The following is a 13,165-nucleotide window of genomic DNA, read 5'->3' as shown; positions in this document are numbered from 1 at the left end:
TTGACCCTTGATATCTTCAGATCAAATATGGACCGTTGATTCCTGCCACCTTAGCTTTGGCCTTGGAATTCCTATAAATACCCCTCATTTTGGGGAAATAAGGATCCCTTGCATTCATAGTTTTAGCATCATTACTCTAGGCATTTTCATTTCAATCATCTAGCATAATTAGCATATTGGATGAATCATGCATAATAATCATGCATTTCATACCATTTGCATAATCATGTAGTAGCTACTCAACTCTTGAGTTGCCACTTTGGAGGTCATTGCTCCGCTGAGAGCCAAAAATTCTTCAACCTTCAAGGTCCTCAAGAATAGAGGAAGATGGGACATCTCAATGAAGTATTATGTTTGCATTTATTTAGCTTTCTATTTGCTTCGTAATTTCAATATGTTGTCTCATCTATGTGTATGCTTGTTTCATTTAACCACATTTTTAGCATCACACTAACAACTTTTAACCTTTACCAATTCTCCATAAACTCCTTATTAATTTTGTATTTTTATGCATCTCAAGTATTTTGGAGAGTAAATAAATCAACTCCCTTACATGGGTGATGCAGGAGCATCGTGCTAGCATTTTCTAAATGATTGATCACTAATCATGTCGCCACATCAGCAAGAGGTTGGATTGAATATGAATGATTAATGAGTGATGAAAAGAATCAGTTACAAAAGGGTAATGAAACGGTCAGGAGAAACTAAAATGCTAAAGATTGGAATTGGACCGATTAGGATGGGCGTCGAAAGGAAGAAGACTGATAGGCAAAGGGAAGGCGAATCGATTGGAATAGAAAAAGCTAGAACCAACAATACAAGAGGGGATTCAGTAGTTAGTGTGAAGTGGAGCTAGATGGAAAGGCTGATAGGCCGACCTTCAAAAACCTAAGCATAAGGAATGAGAGTGTGGGTTGATAATCAAGCAGAACCAGAGAGAGTCCCGATTTGGATGAATAGCAACAAAGGATTAATGTGTGGAAGCAGACCGAGTTTGTGTAGCAAACAAAGCGGAAAGGTCATGGTCAGGGAAGATACTTGATTTGTGTGCGAAGTAAGTTGACCAGATACTCAGTTTCATAAAGGGAGGAGAAGATAGAAAATGTTGCATGAAGTATGCGCTAGGAAACTATAACAGGTAGAGTCGTATGGATGCTGAGTCGATGAAAGGGGTACATGGAGACAGAAATGAAGTGCAGATGGTTATTGAGTTGCAGAGGGGAAGTTGGCCAACAGATGTATGGCCAGTTATTTTGTTTGTAAACATCTATTATTTTATGTAGCTACCTCCATATGCTGAGTAATAATAAAGATAACATTTTTTTGGTGTTCACATTTGCATTGTTGGTTGTTATTGATGACTCTCGTTCTCATTGTATTTGGGTGCTAAATACATTGTTGTTATCGAATCATGTTATTCTCTATTTTGTTCCTGTCACAATTCTGACAGGAAGTTTGTAGATGCTAATTGTTTTCCCCTAAACTTCCTATCATTATTGTCTGCATGTGGAGCATGTGTTTGGAGTTTAGCCAGAGTTGCTACATCAATTGGCATCTAACTTGTCACTGTTCCATAATTTTTAGATGTTATCATTATTTATCATCTAGATAATCTATTATATTATGGGACATAGGATTTCCAAGGCAAGTGATACACCTTATCCTATCACACATGGATATTCTTAAAATAGAGGCATAGTCTAGCATAAATTTTAAGAATTTATAGGCAAAGGTAAGTTAAATCAAGAGAAAATAAATCATGTATATCAAGAAGTTAGTCATGTTCACCATAATGTGTCCTATATTGAGATATCACATGACATAAAATATAAGCCACCTAATATGAGACACAAGATCATTATTTAGATATAATTATCATTAATCACTATATTTTATTATTTGACTATCATTTTCTTGGCTTTATGTGTATGTGTTTGTATTTCTAGTTACCATGTGGATGAATACAAAGACACCTTTAGTGGTGCATGTTGACACAAGTGAATTTAAAAATGTGTAATGTTGTTCATCTCACTTCTTTCTTGTGCTTTGTTTCATTTATATTTGGGCCTCTTTGATTATATCATGTTTGTTGGGATCCCCCTTTCTATCTTGATCTTTTTAATTATGCCTCATTTATTGTAGTTTTTGCACTTGTTTCACCTTTTATCCTTGGTTTCATGATCATCTTCTCTAATTGTGAATTTATTTTGGTTTTCATCCTCCTTGCTTGAATATTTCCCCATTTTCTTGTTTACACCTTCTGAATCCCTATGTTTTATTTACTATTACTTTTTTCTTTTATTTCTCACTTGGGTTGCCCACTTTCTTTTGATTTCATACCCTTTACCCTTTTATCATGTTGTTTCTTTTTTACATCGCATACTTATGTCCATGCTTGTTTTGTATCCTTTGATCATACTTATTAGAGTATATACATTTACCTTATATTGATGCATCCTACTGTTAGATTCTATTTATTTGATCCTACATTGTTATATTCACACATCTAAAGTTACCCTTATTGAGAATTATACCTTCCTCATTATACATTTTGTATTTTAAATCCACACTAATATATGAGAGGAGGCATGTGCAAATAAATTGAATCCTTACACTTCTAAAGAAAAATACACAATAAAAATAGCATACTACAACATAATGATTTAATGGGAAAAATCCTTTGATGACAAATACCACAATCCAAAGAAATTGAATGTAATATTCAATAATAAAAGTTTACCATACACTTATAAAATCTAGCACTTTACAAGAGTACACCAACAAAAGATCTAGAGTGATTTGGCAACATGATGATACCTACAAGAATCACTATCAAAACCTTTGCCTCAAGAACCAAATAATAGGAGAAAAAGTACATGAAACCATCAAATGAGAATTATAAATCCATGAGCTAAAATCACTAAAAAATTTCACACCCAAATCCCTACTTAAAATTCCAACATCCAAATCCCAATATGAGATTCTATAGGTTAAAAAATATCATATTCCTTCTGCCTATCATAAGCTTGTTATGATTCACCCTCCAACTTGGACCACTCCATTATTTGTATTAAAAATTATCTTATGTTGTATCAACAAACACCATATATTGAGCAAGAAATTTAACTTCTTCTTACAACTCGTAGATGATATTCTTAGATTTCTAATGTGGGAGACCCAAATTCCAAGGGCCACAACTTTGATCCATGGAGATGATTCAACTTATTTTTTAAATTATAGATCTTAAAAAGGTCCTTGTCTCAAGAATTAAGAAACTAATGCTATATTGTTTTAAAATATTTTTGGGGCCTAAATTCAACCCTTATTCAACCTAAAAATTATAGATTTCGAGTTGCAAGGTTGAGACACCTTTCTTAACATTCTCTCTTATTGAACACGTTCAGAGAGAAAAGAGAGGACCAACACTATCACCTAATTCCTAGTGGTTGGGAGGCCCATAGACTCACGGATTTTCTAAGGTTGAGGCACCTTAATTTCTAACATTCTCTCACTTTATGAATACCTTGCAAGAGTCAAGGGAAACACATAAAATATAATTGCTAGGGGTCAAAAGGCTTATGGACTCTAAAAGCCATATTAATTTATTTATTCTCATAGGATTAGTTAAAGCATTTGTAGCATTTATAAATATTTTAAAATTTCTCTAATTTTACCCTTCCATCTTTTAATATTTATCTATCAAAATGATATTACACATCTATGTGTTTGGTCCTTGCATGAAAGGTTGGATTCTTCACTAAACAAATTGTATTTTTACTATCACAATGAAGAGTAATTATACCTTGATTCAATCTAGCATATAAACATAATATGTTCAACCAAATTGCTTATTTATAAACATGAGTTATTGCTATATACTCTTCCTTAGTAGTGAACAAAGTGAACACAACCTATTGCTTGCTCATCCAATGTATTGCAACATTATTTAAAGTAAACAAATATTCCCTAGTGAATCTTCTATTTTCAACATCTGCAACCCAATATAAGTCCACGCAACCACAAATATCTATAGAATTCCTATCTCCTATGAAATTACAATGATAACATTAGGAATATTTTAAGGTACACTATAAATATCAAAAGTCTATTTTAACTGCATCACAATGAATTTGTTTAGGATAGACATGAACCTAGTAAGAACTCCCACTATTTGGGCAATGTTTGTTTTAGTACAAACCATATCATACATTAAACTTCTAAATATACTTTGATAAGGTACCCTACTCATTTCTTTCATTTATAATGAAGTTGGACATTGTGTGACGAATAATTTTATCCCCAGAGTAATATGACCATGCATGTTAAACCTTTTCAATATTGATCATACTTACTCTAGCTAAGCCATAGATTTTTTTTGCTATCCTTCGTTATTTCCATACCAATAAATTGTTCGGATACACCTTAGTCTCTCATTTCAAATCCTGCTACAAGTTGAGACTTTATTATTGCATAATTCTTCCTTTTTTTTCCAATGAACAATAAATTATTAATATATATAGTGATAATAAGGATATCACCTTAGGGTCGGATTTGAATGTCGCCTTAGGGCCTGTGCTATTGCAGGGCTCCAATGAAGCTGCAGGGTCAGCTCAAATTCCACCCATAATCGACAAGGGCATGGTGGAAGAACATCAAGATGAAAACGTCCAGTCGATGGATGGGTAAAGTAGAGGGTAAATTCGGCCCCTGTTTTGATAAGCATAATTATGGACGTCGAATGGATCTCCATTTTCAAAATTGTTGAGAATGTCCAAGTTGCGAAATTATAAGCCTATGTGCAAACTATCCCAGGTAACAGGTGTTGGTCTCTTTGTTTATTTCCACCGGCTCAACTGAACAGTAGTAGAGACGTTTTGTTATCCAGCTAGGTTGAACCGATAATGTAGGCTCCTTTTGAACTGGTTAATATGACAAGCATTCTGGTATTAAAGTTCTGGTATGATACATCCGACAACCGGTTGTGGCAGCTCTACTTGGTCTCTTCCTTTTTTTCCACTGGTACAACAAAACCGATAGTAGAGACATTTTGTTAACCAGCTGGGTAGTACCGGTAATGGAGGCTCTTAACCCGGTTAATATGAAAGGAATACCGATATTAAAAAGTTCTGATATAATACAACCAGCAATCGGTTGTGGTAGCTTTATTGTGTTCTGATAATCGAAATCCTGCTCCTCAAGTTTTCATGATATCCGATTGTGGGGGTAGTTTTTAAGGTTTCTTCTAGATTTGCCTTGTCTCGCTACTCTCAACTTTGGCCTCTATGAGGTTTGTACTATGGGTAGGCCCTTTTCCCTTTGGATCTTTGGGGGTTCCCTTCTTATAGCCCTGACTTCTCTTTTCATTTTATCTGAGCAAGGACATAGGGTTTTCTTTCTGATTCTTTCCCTATTTAGCTCTTGAATCAGTTGTCTTATTAATATATATATCAGTGGCTTTCCACTCTTGCTTAAAAATAAATAAAAATAAGGATATCACCATAAAATTTATAATAACCACAATGATTTGATTTAGATCACTCAAATGCAAAAATTATCACAAATGTATCAATTTTTTGGTACCACGTCTTAGAAGATTATTTGAGACTATATAAAAAAAAAATTAATTTATTGAGAAAAATTTCTTTACCTTTCACCATGAAGTGCCCTAACTATGTCATGTAGATTTCTTCCTCCAAATCACCATGAAATATAAAGTAATTTTTATATCTATTTGTTTAATATATAGATCATAATTTGTAGCAATAGAAAGCAAGATTCTACTAGATGACATTTTTGCAACATGAAAAAATATCTCACCATAATCCAACCCCTTAACCTACAAGTAACCTTTTGCAAACAATTACATCTTGTACTTTTCAACATTACCATGAGAAACTAGTTTCCTCTTGAATACATATTTGTAACCCACTGGTTTGTGTCCTTCAAGGAAAGGTACCAATTCACATGTATCATTTCTTGTATGTGCCACTAGCTCTTTATCCATGGTTATTTTATAGGACTGTGTATCATGCATACCTAAAACCTCTTATATACATCTCCAAACAGTAGGGGAATACCTTTTTGATGGTTTTGTATGCCTAGTTGGCATTAACAGAAGTTAAGTTGGATTTTTCCCTCATTTTCTAAATATTTAGAGCTTGAAGAGCTCTCCTCAACTTATAGCATCATTTTTATTTTGATTCAACTTTCTTTGGTGCAGGAAGAAGTTTCTAATCTTTATTTTTACTTTATGTTGGATGCAATACAACATAACAATGTTAAAATTTTCTAAAAATAGTACTAATATTGAATCATCTCTAAACACTAAGGGAATACCTTTTCGATGGTTGTGTATGCCTAGTTACTGACCTTCAAAGAAGTTAAGTTGGAGTTTCTACCTCCTCTTCTATAGATTGCAATCTTGAAAATCTCTCTTCAACTTCTAGTCTCATTTTGGATTTTGATTCACCTTTCTCTGGTGTAGGAAGAAGTTGAATCTCATTATTATTTATACTTTATGTTGGGTGCAATACAATGTGAGAAGGTTGAAAGTCTCAAAAACTAATATTTATGTAATAGGGTCCAAAAGCTTGTATCCTTCCACACCACAATTATATCAAATAAATATATTCGGCACTCATGTTCCATAATTTAGTATACTTCTCAATTGACACATATCCATATGCCTCATAACAAAAAACATGAATATGCCTCAACGAAGGTTTTCTATCCTACCAAGTGTCCATAGGTGTTCTCATTGGAGTAAGCCAAGAATTTGAAAGTACAAAAACAACTTCCACTAGTGAAACAATAAGAACAAGAGCATATCTATCAAATAATATGAAGAGTGTAAAATGTACAATGATCAACCTTGCATATATAGGCAAGGATGAGGAGGTGAGAAGTTATGAGTGAAATTCTAACTACCCCTCCAAATGAGAAATAATTGTGAGCTCGCTTGACAAGTGTGTCATAAAGTGGCAAGTGTACATGCATTAGGTGTCTCAAGTGATGAGGACACATGTATCAACTACATGAGGTGAGGCAAAAACATAAAAAATCCTAAGTAAACTTAAGCTGGGTGGGAAAAGGTCAATCCTAGAAGGGTGATATCCTAAATGTATGTATAATTGACATTATTTACACCAACAACCCCCTTAATTCCAACTTGCATAGTAATTTATCATCATGATGAGTCTTCGCTACTAGGCCATATTAGGTACTCATGTACACATTTCTCATAAAGTGGAGAAAAAGGACAAAATCCAATGGGAACAAAACTCCACTCCAAAAGAGAAATGATGCATGAAATGAAATGTACAAGTGAAGAAGATAAGTGATAGAAGGAAGGACTCATGATGACTCTCCAAGGACTACTTCTAACACAAGTACAATAATGTCCCCTCCATAAGAGAAGGCTATGTGACCCTCCTCCCCACCCCCCCAAAAAAAGTAAAAAAAAAGTGAAGTAATGAACTCCATGTAAGGAAATTATTCCTCACAAAATTGATAAGAGAAGAGAAACCATGTAGAATCCCCTCAAAATTATTCTTATAGTGTTGGTATATTCTCAACACTAGATGTTGAATATGATCTATGATTGATGAATAAAATCTCTCCCCTTGGGAAGGAACAACACCACAAATGTGTTCAAGATGACCTCATATTCTAGATAGGAAGTGTGACTAGATAATTAGGTAAAGGGTCATAACATAAAATTAAGCAACCACAAAGCCTAAAATGCTATGAAATCAACACCTAACACATTTAATAAAGGAATGAAGATGAAATACTAAGACTAAAATGCAAACCAAAGCATGTATTGCCTTTATTTCTCCTCCATTGTTCTTCTTTCTCCTTCAAATTTGTGTTTGTGGATCTCACCTACAAAATGCAAGTGTGATTGCAAGAAAATTGGATGACAAAAGGAAGTGAAATTGACAATGTAAGGATACTAGAAGTGTGGTTCAAAATGATTGAGAACAGAGCTCAATTTATAGTAAAATCGATGAAGATATCAAATTGGAATGGACAATTTGAAAGAGGCAATAAATTTGAAAATGGCATAATTGAGGGGACAAATTATGACAAATGCTATGTCAAATTAATGACAAGTTTCTATGCCAACATATGAAAAGTTGCTATTGTTGAACACAATGTACCATTGAGACAAGGGTGAATCAGTGGTTCCTAAATTCTTTTCCCTTTTTAAAGCAACCTGAGAACACTGGTTGTTATCCTAAGAATTAAACAATCAAACCAACAAGGCAAATGAGGATACCAAAGAACAAAAACACACAAATGCAACCTACGACACCAGATGTACGAGGAAAACACAATATGGAAAAAACCTCGGTGAGAAATGTTGCTAGAGACTACTGCTCCAATCCAGCCTCACAAGTGAAACATTGAATTACAAAGATTTAGGGCCTCAACCCAAGGAGAACCAACCCCCACACCATGCTCCAACTTGATGAAGTATATTGAAATACAATTTTGATAAAGTTATAGCTTCTTGTTGCAAATGAGTTATGCAACTCTTGATCAAATAGGTTACTGTCGGTTGACAATCTTCTCTTCTTTACTAGATCTCACACTACCAGTTATGAGATTACTCTCTCTAATTCTTGGCCTCATCTCTCTCTCTCTCTCTCTCTCTCTCTCTCTCTCTCTCTCTCTCTCTCTCTCTCTCTCTCTCTCTCTCTCTCTCTCTCTCTCTCTCTCTCTCTCTCTCTCTATCTCTATCTCTATCTCTCTCTCTCACACACACACAACCTCACAACCTCACAACCTATTGTGTCACACTAGGATGCCTTCTTGTTCGTTCACACCTTACCGGTTAGCTCAACTGTTAGACCTGCTATAGTTTACTAGTACTCTATCATTGTAGGTTAAACCCTCTCACCAGTTTTCTTGCACACTCGCTCTACAACTTTCTTAGAATAAATTCTAAGGGAGATGATCCTTCTCTGCACTCAAGCTCTCTTAACTCTTCTTCTCCTCAAGCATCAATCTTTTCTGTTTTGAGCTCAGGTATTTATGATCGTGGATTCTCGCCAAGAACACATTCAATCATTGTCGTGTTAGGTTTTACCTTCTCCAACTTGATCTGAATCCGATTTGATTTGATTTTCTTTTCCAAGGATAAAATCTTCATGACATCGATCAATCATCTACAAGGCTTTGCATTACAATGTGTGTTTTCTAAGTCTGGAGGTCTGCACCATGCTTTTCTACTTTTCTTTGTCATTCATCATGAATGGCTTTGATGTTTCCTTCACCAAATGAGTACTAAGATCAAATCTTCTTGAAGGATCAGTTCAGTCACTTTTCTAGCTTGCCTTCCTTGAGCTACAATCCTCTGGCATCCTTCGTGACTTACGAGTTCCTCATTAAAGTCGACTTGCTTGTAGATTTGTTACGTCGATGCACACTCCACCAACCTGTGCACTACCTCCACCTGGCATCTAGCTGTCATGCTTGTCGACATCCACCTCTGCTTGGATTCCTATGTCATTTTGACATTCTTTGTCGACCAAGGTAGACTACCGGTTTAGTTTGTCTTACCGGTATGACCATCAAACATCCTCTTTGTTTTTCTCACCAATTGTTGTGCCTTAATAACAAACAAACAACCTTCATCTTAGTTTATGCCTTATCAATAAGCCTGCTTTACCGGTAGATGACACAAGTCATGTGTATTGGTATCCTTCCTTTTGTCTGCTCACTCTTATGTGTATTGCCATCATACCAGTCACCACTTCTTACTTACAGGTGACCTTGCCAAACTGGTTGACATCAATGACAACTTAATTCCAATAATGCCAACAATCTCCCCCTTTGGCATTGATGTCAACTTACTGCAAGACACTTCATACTAGTAGATTTCTCCCCCTTTGACACAATGAGAAAGGGTATTGTCCACTCCCCCTTTGATCCATACCAGTCTCCCCCTTTTGTTGCTACTAGTGACTGCAGTCAGTCCTTAGATGTGTTTCAAGAGTTATAGATGTTGTTATGAACTCCCCCTGAACCATATCAAACCTTCCTTTCTTAAGTGCATAAGGTAGATGACACAACTCCCAACTTGTGTCGTAGGTACTCAAAGGTGCTTATCGATAATGGTTTGGTGAAAATATATGCTCCTTGTTCTCTGGTAGGGACATAATCCATTCTTACTTCTTGTCCTTCAACCTTCTCTCTGAGAAAATGATACTTGATAGCAATGTGCTTTGTTCTGGAATGCATCACCGAATTCTTAGCTATGTTGATTACACTCGAATTATCACACTGGATGAGAATAGGATCAGTGATGTCCACCTATATGTCTTTGAGGGTTTGCTTCATCCAAAACACCTGAGAGCAGCATGTAGCAGTAGCAATGTATTCTGCTTCAGCAATTGATAAAGAGACTGAGTCATGCTTCTTGCTATGCCATGAGACCAACCAGTCACCTAAGAAGAATGCACCACCACTTGTGCTCTTCTGATCATCAATGCAACCTGCCCAATCAACATCAGTGTATGCTTCCAAGATGAATTCCCCTTGTTTAGGGTACCGCAATCCATAACTGAGTATTCCTTGGAGGTACCTAAATATTTTACTTACAACATTCATATGTGACTGCTTCAAAGCAGCTTGGAATCTGGCCACCATGCACACTGCCTGTACTATATCCAGTCTAGAAGCAGTTAGATACAATATAATTCCTATCATGGATCTATACAATGTCTAATCCACCACCGGTGATTCATCATTCTTGCTTAATTTGCTTCTGGTCACCATGGGGGTACTTACCAGTTTACAATTCTCCAGTTGAAATTTCTTCAACATATCCTTTGCATACTTGGTTTGTGAGATAAATATTCTCTTATCTTGTTGTAATATCTGCAAACCAAGGAAGTATGTCAATTCACCAAGCATTGATATCTCAAATTATGGCTGCATCTGATCAGCAAATTCTTTACAAAGGGTGTGTTTTTTGCCTTAAAAAATAATGTCATCTACATACACAACCATAATGATCGTGTGGTTTCCATCTTTATTTATGTATAAATTGTTATTATCACTCCCATTTTTTAATCCTTTCTCCTTCAAGTATTGATCTTATCTTAAATACCATGCTCTAAGATCTTGCTTTAAGCCATACAGGGCCTTCTTCAACCGTCACACAAAGGTTTCATCATCATGTAGCAGAAACCCTTCCGGTTGATCCATGTACACTTCTTCTTCCAAATTTCCATTTAGGAAGGCATATTTTACATCCATCTAATATACTTCATAACCCTTGTAGGCAGAAAAGGCTATAAACATCCTAATTGCTTCTAATCTAGCTACCGGTGTAAATTTTTCTTCAAAATAAATTCCCTCTACCTAAGAGTATCCTTTGCACACCAGTCTAGCTTTATGCCTAACAATTTTACCTTCTTCATCCATCTTATTCTGGTAGACCCATTTAGTGCCAATGATGTTCTCGTCTTCCGGTCTAAGGACTAATTCCCAAGTCTTGTTCTTCTCAATCTGTTGCAGTTCTTCTTCCATGGCATCCATCCATTCTTGTCTTTTGATGGCTCATTGAATGTTTTAGGTTCTACTTCAATCATGAGGCAGAAGTTAACTTGTTCATCATTCTGGGCAAGTATTCTTCTAGCCTGCACACCATCACTCTTATTTCCTAGAATTTGTTCTTTCGAGTGATTCATCTGTACATACCGATTGGGAGCCTTCTTGGCTGCTTCTTCTAGTTCATTGTCTGATTGAGCTTCCTCACCTTCATCACCGGAATCATCATACCGGTTTACCTGTGGTTGACTTCCTTTGTGCATATCCTCATCAACTTTTACATGCACACTCTCAATGACTCTTCTTAGTCTTTTGTTGTAGCATTTGTAGGCCTTGCTATTAGATGAGTAACCAAGGAAGATTCCTTCATCACTCCTAGATTCAAAACTACCTAGACCATCCATATCTCTTTTGATAAAACACTTACTTCCAAATACTTTAAAGTATTTGACTGATGGCTTTCGTTCATACCATAACTCATAAGGTATCATTATTATGTTTGTTCTTAAATGAACCCGGTTCAAGGTATATGCAGCAGTATGAACATCTTCCTTCCAATATGTGTCTGGCATACTAGCCTCATTTAACATGGTTATGTCCATCTCCTTGACTATCATGTTCTTCCTTTCTACCACTCCATTTTGTTGTGGTGTCCCAGGGCCTGAGTATTGCCTTCTAATTCAATGTCTTTCACAATAGTCTTCAAACTCATTTGATGTGAACTCTCCACCCCAATCTAATCTTAGACATTTTAGCTTGCACCCACTTTTCTTCTCCACTATCTTCCTAAAGATCTTGAATCTATCAAATGCTTGTGACTTTTCTTGCAGGAAAGTGACCAATGTCATTCTTGAATAATCATCAATAAAGAACATAAAATATCTTTCACCAACAAGAGCTCTTGTCCTAGTTGGACCACACAGATCTGTATGCATAATTTCAAGTGGCCTTGAGGTGTTGTTCTCTTTTGTCCTAAAACTCACCTTAGTCTGCTTTATTTCACACATTCATCACAAAATGTGCTTACCGGTTTGATGATGGGTGGAATATTCCTCACACGCCCCTTTCTTCTTATGGAAACTAAGTTGTCAAAGTTTATGTGGCCTAATCTTTGGTGCCACTATCGGCTTTCATCAACCTGTCCTATCATGCATTGGGACTCATAGAATTCCTTCAAGTTGTAAACATTGCCATCTGTTCTCTTTCCTTCAACCACAACCTGACTGGTACTTTCTTTCTTTATCTGGCAACCAGCTGAGTCAAAGGTGAATTTATAACCTTTGTCACACATCTGACTCACACTTAGTAGATTGTGCTTTAAGCCTTCCACATAATATACATCATGTGCCCTCAATTTTCCATCAATATTTAGAGTACCTTTTCCCTTTATTTTGATGGATGAGTTGTCTCTGAATCTTACTGAACCACCATTCTAGTCTTCAAGTTTAATAAATTTCTTTTTATCACCAGTCATATGGTTGGAACAACCACTATCTACAACCCATAGATTAAATTTCCTTTCAGCATGTAAAGCAGTCTGCACTATCAGACTTGATTCTACCTTGTCCTTTTCTTTCTCAACCCATACCGGTTTGGTTTTCTT

This window comes from Cryptomeria japonica, chromosome 2 (genome assembly GCF_030272615.1).
Source record: "Cryptomeria japonica chromosome 2, Sugi_1.0, whole genome shotgun sequence".
Lineage (NCBI taxonomy): Eukaryota > Viridiplantae > Streptophyta > Pinopsida > Cupressales > Cupressaceae > Cryptomeria > Cryptomeria japonica.
This window is presented reverse-complemented; position numbering follows the sequence as displayed.